This window comes from Staurois parvus, unplaced genomic scaffold (genome assembly GCF_062004578.1).
Source record: "Staurois parvus isolate SC_StPar_1 unplaced genomic scaffold, SC_StPar_1.0 ptg000882l, whole genome shotgun sequence".
In the NCBI taxonomy this organism is placed as follows: Eukaryota; Metazoa; Chordata; class Amphibia; order Anura; family Ranidae; genus Staurois; species Staurois parvus.
Window position 1 is genome coordinate 3,472,394 of NW_028318678.1, and position 17,936 is coordinate 3,490,329.

Sequence of the window (17,936 nt, forward strand, 5' to 3'; positions counted from 1 at the left end):
CCTGAATTTTCCCCTTCCTAATAAGTGTTTGAACACTACTGACTGGCATACTCAAGGCTTTGGATTTTTGATATACCCTTTTCCATCTTTATAAATTTTCTTTACCTTGTTACGCAGGTCTTTAGACAGTTCTTTTCTGCTCTCCATGGCTCAGTATATAGCCTGCTCAGTGTATGCCTTAAAAACAACCACACCATCTTTTTCCAGAGCAGCCTGTATTTCTTTTGAGGTTGCCTGTGGGTTTTTTTTTTTGAATCCCAGACAATTCTTCTGTCAGTTATGGCTGCAATCTTTCTTGGCTGACCTTGGCTTGGTATCAAGAGATCCCTGAATTCTCCCCTTCCTAATAAGTGTTTGAACAGTACTGACTGGCATACTCAAGGCTTTGGATTTTTGTTATACCCTTTTCCATCTTTATAAATTTTCATTTCCTTGTTACGTAGGTCTTTAGACAGTTCTTTTCTGCTCCCCATGGCTCAGTTTCTAGCCTGCTCAGTGCATCCACTTGAGAGCTACCAAACTCACTGACTGTTTATACGGAGACACTAATTGAAATGTAAGCCACAGATGTGGGAAAATAACCTTTGTTTGCAATTTATAACCCGTGTGTGTCACCTTGTGTGTCTGTACCAAGGCCAAACATTCCAGGGGAGGGAAACGTTTGATCAGGACCTTTTGGGGGATTTCTGTTATAATGATTTAAAAAGGAGCCAAACAACTATGTGATATCTTCATATGATCACTATCTTTAATAAAAGAGTTTTTGGCATGACCAGTCATATTTTCAATATCAATGGCAAAATTTCACAATTTGTGACAGGGTGTGCAAACATTTGAGCACAACTGTATGTCCAGTCGGGGAAGAAGGATAAATGCAAGAAATGTATAAACCCTAAATGGATGACATTTCGTTTGCTCAACCACTGTGCACCATAAACTATTACTATTTTTCACCCTTTTATCTTTTTTTATTGTATTTTAGTGCTGCTCACCTCCATCTGTCCACATGTATGTGCTGCATTGGCTGCTGCATATCATGACTACTCTTTAAGAGCTGTAATTCCTAAACCCTTCCTTCAGTTTGGATGTGCATACCCTCAAATTACACCTGAGAGTGTGCAATATCCATTCTATAACTATAGCATGAATATGTTTTGGTAAATACCCGACAAAAACTAAAATTGTGCCTGTGTCCAAATATACATGGACCTAACTGTAGCTGCTTGTAGGCTGGACTGGAAACATTTATGACCAGGGGCGGACTGACAACTCATGGGGCCCCCGGGCAATAGGGGATCATGGGGCCCCTGTGTCCTTGCCCAAACTCAAAAAAGCCTAGGAAAAAGGTACCAAGGGCATCTCATGGGGCCCCCTACTGACCCCAAGCCCTTGGGCAGTGCCCTAGTTTCCAAATGGTCAGTCCGCCCCTGTTTATGACAGCATGACAACGCAGGAGCACAATTGAGAGACAAAAGAGTGTTGTCACTCTACAACAGGAAGTGCAGGAAAGCTTCAAATTAAAAAAAAGTTTTAAAAAATGTACTTTTTAAGTTACCATGTTGAAGTTATTATGATATTTTAGTGATCAGTCTTATTTTAGGTTAAATACACTTTATTAAAATCAAGTCATCATCCTTGCGTATATGGAGCTTTGTTCTATACATCACTGATCACATGGCTGCCCTCTGAAGGAAGTTTGTGGAAATGACCATTATATATGCTTCTGTAAACAAGCATGGAACACATATGTTTAGCAGCAGTTCATGTATTTGTTTGTCTTCAGTTTGTTATGGCATTTGCAGAATTGCATTGATCACCGGGATTGGGAACCCTTTGTTCTCCAAAATGAGCATCTAAATGCTGAGACAGAAGAGATGGGATGTGATTGAAAGTGTGATGACATCATCCTCTACAGGCTGAGAAGCACAACATGTGACTTGCACTAGTAAATAAAGACTGGAACTGGAAATTGGAGAAACAAGACGAATCAACTCTGCAGTCATTAAATGTATCTAAACCTCCCCCCCAAAAAAATTAAAGTGGTTCTAAAGGCTCAAGGTTTTTTACCTTTATGCATTCTATGCATTGAGATAAAAAAACTTCTGGGTGCAGCCCCCCCCCCCCCCACTCCTATTACTTACCTGAGCCCCATTTTGATCCCAGCGATGTGCATGAGAGCAGAGGCTCTCCAGGGTCTCTCTATCCTCATTGGCTCTCTCCTGCTGCTGTCAATCACAGCCAGTGAGTCAATGAGGAGAGGGCGGGGCCTAGCTACACTCTGTGTGAATGGACACACAGCATGCAGCTCGGGAACGAGCCTGCTCGAGTGCCCCATAGCAAGAGGATTGCTATTGGGGGCACATGGCAGGGGGGAGGAGCCAGGACCGCCAGCGGTCAACTCCAAATGCCAAATGAAGAGGGTCGGGCTGCTCTGTGCAAACCACAGAGCAGGTAAGTATAACATGCTTGTTTTTCTTAAATCTTTCCTTTACAATCACTTTAATATACGACAGCTGACCAGTCCGTAGATGGCTGTTTTAGTTTTCTTTTTTTTAGTTTTTTTTTTCCCCTTTTTTTACTTTGTGATCCTGCCTTTAACACACTTTCTGCCCATTCACTGTACTATATCTAAGGAAGAGGAGCATTAACACCTTCTGACAGGAAGTTGGCACTACAGAACAGGGGCGGACTGACAACTCATGGGGCCCGGGGCAATAGGGGATCATGGGGCCCCTGTGTCCTTGCCCAAACTCAAAAAAGCTTATGAAAAAGGTACCAGGGGCATCTCATAGGGCCCCCTACTTACCCCAGGCCCTCGGGCAGTGCCGTGTTTCCAAATGGTCAGTCCGCCCCTGCTACAGAACACTCATCTCCCATGTTCTCTATAACATAAGTGGCAAGTGCTCTGTAGTCCTAACACACTTTCTGATAACATTATTTACAGACAGAACACAGAACAGTACTGGATTTCTGGCAGGATCAACTGTTTTTTTGCACTCATCGAATAATTATGACTAAATGCTTTCAATGATAACAGACCAAAAGGGAGTAAATAACAAAAATTAATTGTTAAAGTTTACATACATGAGGCTCGTGGTCCTCTTCCAGGCCTGAAACTGGCACATGCGCAGTTGTGTGAAGGGGGGCAGATCTTCACAGGGGACAGATCTTGCTGCAACACCTGTGTGAGCGGACGGGGAAGACATGAAAGTGCCTGTGAGTCCACAGACACACTCCCTGGACGGATTACTGCTACCCAGCCTAACCAGGGGGATACTACCTACCAGGAGCACATAGGGGGACCCCTAGTGGAAGAGGACCACCAGCCTCATACCAAACAGAGGGAGGACGACCCACTATCAGATGACATCTGGATTGTTTATACACAAAAGCGCATTTGTTATGCGCGTCCGGTGAGTGCGCATTGCTTTATCATTACCACACGGATACTGGACTTTTAAGTCACCTGAGCACTTATATCTTTATATTGATTTGCTGGACTATCTTCTCCGAATTTATATGTATATATATATTTACCATCTAATAAGGACTTATTTTCATTTTATTGGTTTTAATATCGAGCGCTGCACTTTATATATACATTGCTACTTCTTAGGGTGACATTGGTAGCTTTCTTTGTGCACAGCAGCTTGTTACCTATATACTTAGGAGCTTGTACTACTCATTGCATACATTACTACTACCCCTGATGAAGACTATAAATCAAAATGCGTTGGAAAACTGTAACTTAAAAGTTTTGGTAAATGCTTTACATGTATTATTATTATTATACAGTATTTATAAAGCGCCAATAGTTCGCTCAGCGCTGTACATTACATGTACATGTATTGATTATTTATAGGCCCAAAATGTAGGGTACACTTCTATACATGTACATTTAAAAAAACAGAGTTCTCTCTGTTTTTATCGACTGATTTTATTATATTTCTACAAATAAAGTTTGAAATATAATTATATTATGAATATTATATGAAGTTAAATAAAATGATTAAAGTTTCCCTTTAAAATGTAAGCTCCCAGGATCAGGGCCCTCCTATCCCTCTTGTATTGAACTGTATTGTTGCTGAATTGTCTCCCGTTATATTGTAAAGTGCTGAGCAAACTGTTGGCGCGATATAAATCCTGTATAATAATAATATATAAATTCTGTATAATAATAATAAAATGTTAAAATGCGATGGTTATATCATTGTAAAGACAAGTTAGAAACCACAATAGGCTACTTCTTCATTTTTTCATAACTATATATAGGTATTCTAAACTGAGCTCAATCAATAGTGGTGATAATTCATTCAATAGTGATGCTAAGCATGTGATATGTGTTAGCCCACTGCAGGCAATCAGAGTTATTTACGTATGTCCAATATAGGACACAGGAAATTCTGCCGTGCCCTAAAGGGTACACAGCTTCTTATGCATCTAGTCTGATCATATAAGCATTCATCCAATCTGTGACCAACAATGGCAGATGCTAGTTTACCTAACAGTGTATTTTTGGATTGTGAAAAATAAAAAAACACACACAAAGTCTGGCCAGAGGTAAGCAGAGGTCTCCCCCATTATGCGCAATGAGAAAATATCTACTGTCCAGTTGGGCCCTGGGACATATTTTCAAGACAGTTGCAACTCTAACATGAACCAACATGCCTATAGCGTTACCGTGCGTTTTTGTCGAGTTTAACGTGTGTTTAAGGCGCATTAACCACTTCCTGTCCGGACACTTTTATCCCCTTCCTGTCCAGGGCAATTTTCAGCTTTCAGCGCTATCACACTTTGAATGACAATTGCGCAGTCATGCAACACTGTACCCATATGAATTTTTTACCATTTTTTTGAGACAGATAAAGCTTTATTTTGGTGGTATTTATTCACGGCTGGGATCTTTATTTTTTTTGCTATGTAAATGAAAATGTCCAAAAAATTTTTTAAAAAGTGTTTTTCTTATACAATTTTGCAAATAAATAATCTTTCATCATAAATCTTGACCAAAATTTATTCCGTTATATTTTTAGTAAAAAAAAAAATACGCCAAATTAGTTTATAACCAAAAATTATAATTTTTAAACATTTTTTTTCCATTTTTATTTTATTTTTTTATATTATTTGAATTTTTTGTTTGGTTTTTTTTTACATACTGTCATCCTAGAAGTACAGTGTCACCATGGTGACACTGTACTACTTGTGGGGGGTGATGAAGATTTTTTTTTTTTTTTTTTTACAGTGATTGCTTTTACACCCATATAGGATGTAAAAGCAATCATTTCTCTTTCTCTCTGTCTGCATTCTTGCAGCCATTGAGAAATACTGAGTGAGCTGTGATTGGTCACACCTTGTCACATGGTACAAGGCTGTTGTGAATAGCCTTGTACCATGTGACCTCTGTGATCATTCACAGATTTCACACGTAGTAAGCAATGATGTCACAAGTGACATCTTGCTTACTACTTTGCATGTGATCACTGATTGGCCTATCAGTTATCACATGATCGGGACCTCTTATAGAGGTCCCGTCCGACGATCGGTGTTTCACTGTGTCCGGAGGACACAGCGGGCACCGGATTGCGGTGTTGCGCGCTCCCAAGGAGCGCGCACAGCTAGAAAAGGCGGGTGCCGTTTATGAACGGCAACCTGCCCCTGGAGTGCCACCGCCCTGCCGTTTATAAACAGCAGGCGGACGGCAAGAGGTTAAAAAAACACACCCCAGACGCCCTCCAAGTGATTTTTTGTAAAAAGGGGGAAGTGTTTTTTTTTCTACCGCATCGATATTTGTGAAATGTTTGTAAAATGCGCTGTAAACATGTAGTGAATGCTATAAGTTTGTTTACGGTGTATTACCATGGACTATAATGGAAGGAGTTGACAAGATTAAACTCCTCCCAGGCTTGACATGTAGCATCATTTTTACTGCACAGCAGAGCGATGTGACACTACACGTTAGTGGTGCACCGAAATTAAAATTCTGGTGCCGAAAACGAAAATTCAAAATGCACTTGGCCAAAAACCGAAACTGAAATGCGCAGTTTTTAAGAATGAATATATATTTTTTAGGAAAAAATACACTTTGATTAAAAAAAAAAAAAAAAAAACAATATAAACCCCAATTGTTTTGAATATATGAAAGAGGATGTGTAGATACCCAACATGTCACACGTTAAAATTGCGCACGCTCGTGGAATGGCGTGAAACTGCGGTACTTAAAAATCTCCATGGACGATGCTTTAAAAATGTCTACAGGTTAGCAGTGTGAAGTTACAGAGGAGGTCTAGTGTGAGAATTATTGCTCTTGCTCTGACGTTCGTGGCGATCACAAGTGTGGTTTGAACACCATTTACATATGTGGGCATGGCCTACGTATGCGTTCAACACTACATGCGAGCATGGGGGGGCGGAGCACTTTAAACTTTTTTTTTTGTAATTTATTTAATTTTTCTTTTTTTTGCACTGCCCCTTTAAAAATAAATTTAATCAATTTTGTTCTTATCACAAGAAATGCATGCATCCCTTGTGATAGAAATAATTAGTAACAGGTCTTCTTTATGGAGAGATATGGGGTCAATTAGACCCCACATCTCTCCTCTGCTATGTAACAAATTAGATAAAAGAAAAGCATTGATCTAGTGCTTTGAAAAACAACAACAAAAAAATGGCTGGAACGGGAAGTGACATCACTCCAGTCCTCCAAGGGCATAGAGATGAGTGGCAGCCATCTTTCCTTCTCTCATCTCTGTGCCCAGCGCCGGGATTGATGGTTTCTCAGGTAAGACTGAGAACTACCGAGCAGCGGCCGGTGGCGGCAGGCAGTGGCGGGGTTTTTTCAGCACCTGTATTGGTACTTTTTTTCATTTCGGCCAATGGCCCGAAGGGGTTTTTTCAGGCGAAACGTTTCGGCCACCGAAAATTCGGTGCGTCCCTAGTACATGTTTTCCAAATGTGAACAGCTCCTGTCTGCTGTGCATATTATCCTTTGCTAGGTATTTGGGGAGCTGCAAAAATACGCCTTAAACGGCTATTTCTAATGCCAGTAAGAACTGGGCCTTACACATCCTTCTTGTGTCGTAGTGAACGGGCATGTCACACTAGCAATCCTAAAAGAAAGAAATTACACACTTTCTCCTACAGTAGGCGTTTCCAAACTTTCTAAACAAAGGGCCAGTTTATGTCCTTCAGACCGTTGGGTGCCAGACTGCGGACAGCAGAAGTAGAAATGTTCTTGGCATCAGTGGCAGTAAACAATGCCCCATCTTTAGTATTAGGGGAATGACCCATCATTGGTGTCAGTGGGAGAAATAATGCCCTATTGTTGATGTCAGTGGCAGGAATAATGTTTCATTGTTGGTATCAGTGGGCAAAATAGTGCCTCGTATCAGTGCCCCAAGGTCCAAATAATGGCAGGCAAAGGGCTGCCCCCCCAAAGTTTGGAGATCACTGTCTTACAGCGTTGCAAGTTCTGTGGCCAACACCCAGCAGAATCTTACAGGCCAACAAACGTTGAGCCACAGAGTTACACCTCAGTGGTTTGGCCAGCTAGAGAGCAATGCTGTAGAATTAAGTGGGTATTCTAGCTTTAAAAGAACATGGTAGTTGCTACCATGTTCTTTTAAAGCTAGAATACCCACTAAATTTAATTAATTTTAATTAATTAATTAATTTTAAAATTACAGTTTTGAGTCAAAACCCATGTTTAAACTATGAGACATACAGATGATATGTATGTACAGTATGGTGAAAGCAGGATGTGAACATCTAGAAGTGCACTTACTAGGGTTCCTCCTGAAGTTGCTCGGGGTTCCTTGAGCTGTGACTGATTTTCCTCTCATTTTATGGTGATTGCAAAGTTTCGGGGTCAACAGTATTAGGCAGAGCCAGCTGCATGAACCCAATGATCTTCTTAGCTGTCTGTAGATTCTGACATCACTTTCAGGGGGCCATTTTTCCCACTAGCCTCTAATGTAAGAGCCATTTTTCCCTCTGACCATCAATGCCTTGGTTTTTGCAAGGGTTCCTTGAGAACAGAAAATTATTTCAGCCTCCTCTTGTTGGGTTCACATTGGGTGATCCAGTTTCTTCCAACGAACCAAAAACCATTAGGTTAATTTGGCTTCTTCCCAAAATTGCCTTAAGCTTAGTAGGGACATTGGATTGCGAGCTCTTTCAGAGGGCAGGGGGTGATGTGACTGGTTCTTTGTACTCTGTAAAGTGCTACATATAATATGCGGTGCTATAAAAATACAAGAAATTAATATTACTTTGTAAAGCTTCACTAAGCTAACTGGCTTTTATTAGCTTAGAAATTTCAGTGCAATGAAAGATAATCCCCGATTGGTTACTTTGGACTCGTTCTTTGCCTCACTAGTTAAGTCCGATTTGCCAGTCCCTCATGCAGGTATGTGGTTGTATGTGTTGACTCGATGAAGTGTTAGCAGCACGGGTTAATGAATGGTTCGGTTTAGAGGCAGGGAGGTGTAGAAAGCCGCCTGTTCCTGTGCCAGGCTCCAGACAGAACAAGCGTTTTGTTCTGCACTTCACGGTGACTTTACCTGCAGCAGGAGAGAGACGTGCGCTACTGCTGCCCGGCACGCCTGATTTATTGAAACTGGAGCCTGGGACTTGTTAGGTTACATTTTTGACATGGAATTTCTAAAGGAAGTACACTGTTTGCTGAACCCCCTCCCTACCCCTCTCTCAGCTGGCCCTTATCCAGATCTGACATATCAGACAAGGCGTCCAGTAAGCCAGGTACTGGTATTGCCAAACTGTGCTCCTGCAGAGGCTGCTCAATGCCCGTGGGACCTGTAATCTTCTCAGCAAAAAGGGTTAATCTCTTAAAGGATAGCTATATTTTTAAATCTCTTTTTAATACATCCAGGGATGTCAGCATTTCCATAACAACTACCAATGTATCCTTTTCTTTCCCAGTGCTATAAAATACAGGGCCCTTGCTGGTGTAAACTTGGCATTGTTGACATTGAACCTGTCTGCAACTGCAGACAAGGAGTGAGAACAAGGATAGCATTTTCTCTACATACCTGCTTAATTCATTGGCTTCACTTCCAAGAGCTATAAATGCATTTTCTGCTGGAATGCACTCAGGCAGACATTGGAAATCAGAAGCAGACAATCTTTGCAAATTTAGCAAAGTCCTGCCCACCTTCCACTCGTATTTATTTATTATTGGAAACAATGCAATGCCTCCACTTACCTGGGCCAACAATGATAGCCGATCGATGAGACCAATCTCTCACTGTCCATTTTTCTGGGTATGAGATTGACTATCTTAGGACAGCCTTATACATAGACCATCTGCAACTATGGTTCTTTGATCAAGAAATTTAACAGTACATTACCTCTTGGCCTTTTGGCTAAGATCAAGTGTAGCAACTGTTCTTATCAGTTTTTGGAAGGAAGAAAGCTGGTGCCACCTGGGAGGTGTAATAAAGATGGGCATAATGGGAGGAGTCCCTTTCCTTCTGAGTTGATTCTAGCCTGGTTTTCCAGGCTTGTCCCCAGTTGAAGGCAGTACTCTCCCTAAGTGTTAATACCTTTCTGGTGTAAGGCTGAATTACTCTGACCAAGGGCTGGAATGTACAAGGAGCTCCCAGTGATGTGCCCCCTGAGAGTCGTGTCCCAGGGGTGCCAGAAGAAAACACTGGTAGCAGTACAAGTACCTCCTGAACGGGCCCTTTGGATAGCTTGGAGAACAGTGTGCTGTGTGTACTCCACATTATTTCATGAGCACTTTACTGCACCTGTGGGTTTTTTTGTCTTTTATTTATCACAGAGAAGGTTACAGGTTATCAGGGCCTGTCCTGATGTTGGGGGGAGGCCTTCAAGTCTTCTTACTCTCCCTAACTAGAGGGGGCTCTCTTCGGGAGAGCCCTTCACCAAGTATTTGATGGACTGGCTTCATCTGGTCCCTAAGGAGCGGGGTCCATCTGACTTCAACCTAGGTAGACCATAGAGAACCTTGCCCCTGTCAGGAGCCTTGCGCCCTGGGGGATTCATGGTTAGAAGCCCTTTTTCTTCAGAGGTTTGGCTAATTCTCTACCCTCTGTTTTTTGTGTGCTCTGAGTTCACGGTTAACTTTTTTTGTTCACAGGGGTTCGACAAGCACTGCACCGTGGAGCTCCAAAAAAAAAAACCAATGAGGCTTTTGTTGACCTAGCCAAAATTCACTCTGTGCATGGCCCTGTTGACCCTCTCCTGTCTGGCATCCTTTGGTTGAAAATAGGAGCCTGGTGGAAATTTGCCAGCCAAACAGCGCCTGCATCCAATCAAATGGAGTTATTGTTCGGGTAACCTGACAGCTGACACCCTGCAGGTGTCAGAATACCAAATCCCAGCTGGATAGTGTGGATGCAAGAATCTGTTAGGTAGTGCCTAATAACGTATGGTCAGCTTTAATTAAAATGTTTCTGGAGCTGGAGCTGGGAGGGCTTGTGTTATGCCAACTGGTTGGTCTCCTTAACCGATCAAAATAGCATCTATTGCTTGCTCTTCCTTAACCCATATAGGACCAGAGGTCATTGAAGCCTACATGGCCAGACCAAATTTAGCAGCCCCCATTTGCCTCAGTTAATGATCGCGCCATACCTTATTGCCTATTGAAATAATTCTTACACATACTGTATAAGATTTTTATTTTGCAATTTTTTTTTAAATAAAATAGTTGAAATTATTAAAAATTACACCAAACAGGGGTCTTATTTCTGATCTTTATCACCAATCTTTGATCTGTCTTTTTCATACACCCCCTCTATATAGACAAAAATGGGAGGAGGATAGTGGTATCACTTTTTCAGATGAGGATTGGGATTCCATGGTGGATAACATATGTAAGTGTTCTCGATCTCTTTCTGTTCGTGAGACGGCCCTTAAGGTTTTAACCAGATGGTATTATACCCTATCAAGACTACATGTACTGTTCCCACAAACGTCCCCCTTCTGTTTCCGGGGCTGTGGCCTCACAGGTACTTTGGTTCATATATTTTGGGATTGCCCGACCATATCTATGATTTGGTGCAAGATATCTGAGGTGGCTACCTCACTGGTGGGTACCCCGGTACGATTGTCTTTACAGACCTGTCTGTTGGGGGCTCATATCCCGGGGGTCTCTGATGCCATTATGAGATTGATACATACTATATGTATTGCCACTTTATGGTCTATTGCCTTACATTGGAGGTCCAATTCTGTACCCTTGGCCTCCGTTTTACACAGAATTGATGCTGTATTGCTCATGAAACGTATTCAATATACCCTACTGGATAAGATGTACTTATTTGATAAAAAATGGGAGTCATGGAGGGATTATAGACATTTATTGCATGATTAACAACATTCCTAATGAAAGTTGACTGGCATATACTGTTGACAGATGTATCATTCAACCTACCTTATCATCTACGTATTTCATGTACTTGCAACCTACTCTTTTCTATTTCTTCTCTTTCTTACATTAATATACTTTTCTGTATTGTTCTTTTCAAAAGTGCCTTGTTTTTGCTGTATCATTTGAAAATGTACTGTTTTACAGTCTACTTTTGTACAATAAAACCGTTTGTAAACAAAAAAAATGACACCTAACAAATTTTGATACTTTTTTTGAGCAATTTTTTTGTTTTTTTACTCACTGTATTGCTCTGTAACAGCTACAGGATCCCCTTCATTTGTGACCTGCCTCCCTCTGTGAAAAGCACAGCCAGCGGGTGTGTTTTGTAAACAAATCCTTGTGATCACCATGATTGTCGTGATGATCATGCGATTGGGAACCAATCAGTGTGGTTCCCAGTTGTTAGTGAGAGTATGGTCTACAGTTCAACAATAAAACAGACTGACACATCGCAGTATGTCCTACTAGGGAAAGTTTGTCTACTGATTGCGGGTAGGAAGTGGTTAAATTGCACACTGTATTTTGCCCACACAGTAAGTAAGACATTAGCTGGGGTATAGGCAGTATAAGGTGACAGTACTTACCTTTCTCACTTCCCAAATTCGGCCTTAATTTGATCTACTTGTGGCCCTGTAACCACCACCTGACTCCACAAAAGACAATTTGAAAATCAATTGAGGCAGGTGGAAAATGATCGGTTGAACAAGGCTGAATCCTCTCAGATGTTAGTCCCATGCCATTGAGTTCAGGCAGCCATGGGTGCCACAGTTGCTTGAATACAATAGCCGGCAATGACGGTTCCTCCATCCATGCTATTAGTGTGGACGGGGGGAGTCAGTTGATTGTTTCTTGTTCAGCCCTACAACTGAACGAGAGAAAACCAAGCCTCGTATGGTGGCCTTAATATGTATCTCACAATATAAGATGATAAAAATGAATAAATCAAATAAATATAAGTGATAGATCCTTCAAGATCTAATGATAAGTGTATAAAACAGTGATAATAATACAAAGTGCATATAATAAGCTGGTCCTAATCATGGACCCTCATAAAGTGCCAACGACCAATCCCAATTGGGACAAAACCCCCAAAATACTAGGTGATATATATGGTGAATCCCAATTGCGGGATATATAACAAACCAAGTGACTGGTGCTAAATGCCCAAACAAAATAAACTATCAAAAAAAAATTAATAAATGCACGTAGAACAAATACATAAGTGTCCAAAACGGATGCAAAATATAACAGAAATTACAATAAATGCAACAAAGTGCTTGTATCTTCAAAAGTGCTTCAATGCTAGTGCAAATGGTGAGTAGATATCCTCAAATGGTAGGCATGCCCCCTCACCTCCTGAATGTGACCCAAAAGGGTCAACAGGCCTTTTGGATCACCCTGGATCCTACACAGGAAACAGCTCTCCAGGCCACACAGGCTTCTCTGGTTCCACAGACCCTCACTGGTAACTTGCTTCCAATATTGATCTCTATTTGGGTAGACCACTAAGTATGGGTGTACTCTGTATAACATGGTGTACCAAGATGGCGCTCTGCCGGAAGTGCGTCACCACGTCGCATCTACGCGTTGTGTCATGTACAATTGTAGCGTTACACCATTTTTTATCATTTTGCCCTTGTCCACGTATAGGTAGAGGATAGGATGTCAGCTGCTTTTTTATTTAGGTTTCCTTATTCGCGCAGAAGGATCTCTGTTATTATTCTTAACATGTATCTATATCCAAAACGTCATTTTTTCAGCTTTCAATAGAGTGGGGAAAGGGTAGAATCCTTGTCAGGTTTCATTGCTACCTGGGGCTCACTCTCCTCACTTTTTCTTTTGTGGCAAACCGCTTGCTATGGGGGCATTTGAGTGGGCTCGCTCTTGAGCCATGATTCTGTGAATGGATATTGGCCATTCACACACAGAAAGTGGCTCAGCCCTGCCCCTTGCTCCCCCCTCATTGGCTCACAGGATGTGATTGAGCTAACAAGTAAGCAAAGACCCTGGAGAGCTGCTACACTCATGATAATCGCTGGATGAGATGGGGCTCAGGTAAGTTTAAGGGGGAACACCAAAAGGAAAAGAGAACAACCTATGTATGATCTAGAGGTGGGATAAAAACACAAACAGGAGTAACAAGAAACATCAATATGCTGGGAAAAACACTTGTAAATGAATGCCAAACAAATAGAACCCAATCGGGTTGTAGAGATAAAAATAATAAATAGGGGATATTCTGTCAAGCTACCTCTGACAGGTGTATAGCCAACAATCCCATTCGTAGTCCTGTTCACTTATGGCAGCCTTTTCGCTGGATAGAAGCTTGAGTCCAGAAGGATACATGTAAGAAAAGAGATGTCTTCACAAAGCAATGTTGGCCAGCCTGAAAGTCAAGTCTTTATAGGGAATTATATATTTAATTTTTTGGACACCATAAAGGCGGTTGGGGGAGGCTGGTACACATCAGGGGGTCTTCTATTCCATGCATATCCCTATACGTCTTTTTACCAAATAAAAATGCTCCAATACCATCAGTTTGACAAAGGAGAGCGTTAGGACTGCCATCTCACAGCGCATGCTCAGGAAACGAGTCCCCAGACGCCTCATGACGTCATCGCGCACAGGGTACGTTCCAAGCCTCGGTGCCAACCTCTTCCATTTTGCCGGCCGCTCATGCCTGACACTGATAGATGACAGATCATCATCCTGGACTGCACACTGTGCCGTTCACCGTGGCTAAAACCCCATTGATGGATATTGAAGTGCCTTTTTTATCTACCCTCCCGTAAGTTGCTGTCTTTCATGTGCAATAAATCATGTTTTTTACAGTTTACGCCTAGAGGCGCCTTTCTCCTTTTCTTTTCTTACAAGTTTAAGGGGGGCTGGGGGGAGCAGCATTCAGAAGGTTTTTTAGCTTAATGCAAAGAATGCATTAAGGTAAAATACATTCTGCCTTTCGAACCACTTTAAATGCAAGCAGTGCACCTGCAATGCAGCCCCCATACAACAGGGATCAGATTGAGAGAGGGAGAAGCAGCACAAGGAGCCAATGGGTTGTACTGCAATGCAATACGCATGTCGATAGGAGGAGAGAGCAGAGTGAAAGAGAGATGAGCTCAATAGTGTGCTGCTTCTCCTTTTACTGTCCAGTCACAGTTTGGTGGTAGAGAGGAGACCTGTGAGTGAAGGTGAAACTGCAGCGGTGAAAGATCAGGTACCATTCCTGCTAGACAAGGCTCTGCTGCTTGGCAGGTAAAACACATGTATTTCAAATGTGTATTTAGCTTTTTGTCTGGAGTTCAGTTTTCATCCTATCTTCTGACAGCCCCTTTAAATGTAGCGCTTGCAGGTTAGAAGAGATCAGCTGATGGATGGCCCAGATGTGGATGGACATTGAAGCGTTGGCTCTTGATAATGTTTGCACAGCAATGGGCGAGGGGTAAACATCCCAGAGCCCTCAGGGATCAGTGTACGCCTTAGCACTAGACACTGCTCTCATTGAAGCCAGTGGCTGGGTGATGCCGGGCCTGGGGGAGGTAAGGGAGGAGTGTTTGTTTAAAGTAGTCAGGTTATTAGGAAGACGTTGGGCTTCCCTCCTCCTCCCTCATAACGGGCCTAGCCTCTCCTGGAGACTGCCTGTCAGCGCGGCCAAGAGATGTTTATTTTACTGGTCACTTGTGGCTCAGACTGGTGCCAGTTATACAGCATTGGGGAGGGCGGCAGTGCCCCAGAATCACATGGAACACCTTCATTTAAATGGCAGCTCTGTACACTTCCACACTTTGCATTAACATCTTCCTGACCAAAGGGAATCGTGGTTACCATACAATACCAAGTCTGCAAGGAGGAAAACGAAGCAGATGCTGAAAGTTTCAGAAAAAAACATTCCATTGAACACCTTTCCATAAAGAGTAACTGCAAATATCTTGTGAGGGCTACCATTTCATTGGCTGAACCAGAATTCAGCTTATCCGTTCACTTTTGACTTGTGGCAGTGTGTGTGTGCCACCACAAATCAAAAGTGAACAGATATGCTGAGTTCTGGTCCAGCCAATAAAATATATATATATATATATATATATATATATATATATATATATATAAAACCAGGGGTGGACTGACCATTTGGAAACTCGGGCTTGGGCTCGGTCAGTAGGGGGCCCCATGAGTTGTCAGTCCACCCCTGTATATAACTACTAAGCAACTCATTCACTCCCTTATTATATCACAACTTGACTACTGTAACTCCCTCCTCACCGGCTTACCTCATCACAGGCTATCCCCGCTTCAGTCTATCCTGAATTCTGCGGCCAGACTCATCCACCTTACTAACCGCTCCGTATCCGCCAGCCCTCTCTGCCAATCCCTCCACTGGCTTCTGATTGCCCAACACATAAAATTCAAATTACTAACACTGACGTACAAAGCTGTCCATAACACTACCCCAAACTACATCACCGACCTGATATCCATTTACCACCCAAAACGTACTCTCCGCTCCTCACAAGACCTCCTACTCTCTAGTTCCCTGGTCTCCTCCTCCCATGCCCGTCTCCAGGACTTCTCCAGGGCTTCCCCCATCCTCTGGAACTCACTACCCCAATCCATCAGACTGTCACCTACCCTCTTCACCTTTAAGCACACCATGAAAACCCATCTCTTCAGGGAAGCCTACCCCGCCCTCACCTAATTGCCAGTCTCCTCCACTCTTCCTACCACTCCATCCCCCACAGCTATTTCCTCCTGTACCACTATCCCCTCCCTCCTAGATTGTAAGCTCCAAGGAGCAGGGCCCTCGAACCCCTTGTGTATTGTATTGTTACTGTACTGTCTTGTGTACTGTCTCCCATTATAATGTACAGCGCTGGGCAAACTGTTGGTGCTATATAAATACTGTATAATAATAATAATATATATAAATATATAAATTTTTTTTTTTTTACTTATGGATGGTAGGGTGTGAGTCTTTGGACCTATCCTGATGTCTAGGGGAGGTTGCGTGGCTGTCAGGTTCCTTACTCCCCTGCCTTAGGGGGGGTCTCTCTTCAGGAGAGCCTCCCACCTAGTTTTCGATGGTCAGCTTCTGCTGATCTTGAGGAGCATGGTACACCAGGCCTTCTAGCTGAATGGACCTGAGTGTACCTTACCTCCGTGAGGAGTCTTGTTCCTCATGGCAGTCAGGGAAGGGTCCTTCCTGTTTGTAAGGGGGACCAAACACGCGCTAATCCACGTTCACCTGCACTATTTTGGTTCGCTTCGGTGTTTTGCTTTTGTGCATCGCACGAAGAAAAAAAAAAGCTCACCACCAACTCACCCTTACTCACCTCCACCTTCTTCCTCCCTCTTGGAGCCAGGAGCTCAAATATTATGTAAGCTCCATGTCTAAAGGCTCCTAAGCTTACTAAAGGTTGATGACATTCTTTTCACCTTCACATTTTTGGGCTGCGGATTGGTCAGTCGGAGGAGTCACATGGTCCCACATAACTAGAAGCACTGTTTTTTCTATACGGCTCCCAATAGAGCAGCAGAGGTTGTGTAAGTGAGTCGGGAAAGTTGGAGGACGATGTGTTCTTGGGTTTATGCAGCACCATCCATCTGAGACCACAAAAAGCCTTTTCCACATAAGAGGGAGGTTGCAGACCACAGAGTCATGTGACAAGAGGCTGAAACTCCCTGCCCATTTTAGATTACTTAAACCACAAATGTTTGCGTTTCTCACAGAGATTATTATTATAAATTTTACTTTTAGTAATGTAAAGATAACTGTTAAAGGCAAGATACAGAACCTTTCTCAGACAGGTTGCTTGGCCACGTAAACAACATCCCCTGTAATTCTGCAACCAATTTTGGAGTGGTGTGTACATAAGGAAATAAAGCTGTAGAACACATCTGGGGACTCCTTACTGAAGCACTTTAATCCTAATTGGAAATGTCTGTCATTTGTGAACTCTTGTTATGTGCAATGATAGCCTATAATTTTGGGTGCTGGTGACAGTCTCTTGGTGCGTTCACACGGTGTATGTGTTGTGGCAGGAAATAAAGCGTCAAGGTGGTTCTATCATTGACGACGCTCTTTCCTGAAGATCTCCTGCTGAATTGGAGCCGAATGGGACCAATGTCACTGTATTTGTTCACTTTTAGTTCATTTTAAAACTGGAACTTTCAATCAAGTCCACCTGAAAAACTGATCGGCAGACCCAACTGGTCCACCCCTGTAAAAGTGACCTACCTTTGTTTGATCCTTCTGTAATTGATGTGAGGAGCCCCTCATTAATGCTACAAATGGTAGAACATGAGCCACTCAGGAGTAAGGTCCCAGTTTATCTACCTCCATGTATCTGATCCCAGTGTAGCATTACCTACTCATGTTAGAGCAAGAGAGGTAAGTTGCACAGCATACAATTGTGAAACAAAGGCGAATCTCTACTAAAAGTGCCTTTGGAAGCCAAAAGAATCCAGCATCAGTGGTTCATTCTCTAGTTTAGAGGAACATGTAAAGAGAGAATATAAAGGGTACCCTTGC

General features: G+C 42.5%; 1 protein-coding gene and 1 pseudogene across 1 annotated transcript in view; both read left to right on the top strand.

Annotated features, from left to right (window-relative positions):
- Window positions 1–17,936, top strand: part of LMF1 (lipase maturation factor 1) — a 506,204-nt gene that overhangs the window by 332,864 nt on the left and 155,404 nt on the right. The window lies entirely within an intron of this gene.
- Window positions 9,361–9,484, top strand: LOC149442994 (U2 spliceosomal RNA; annotated as a pseudogene).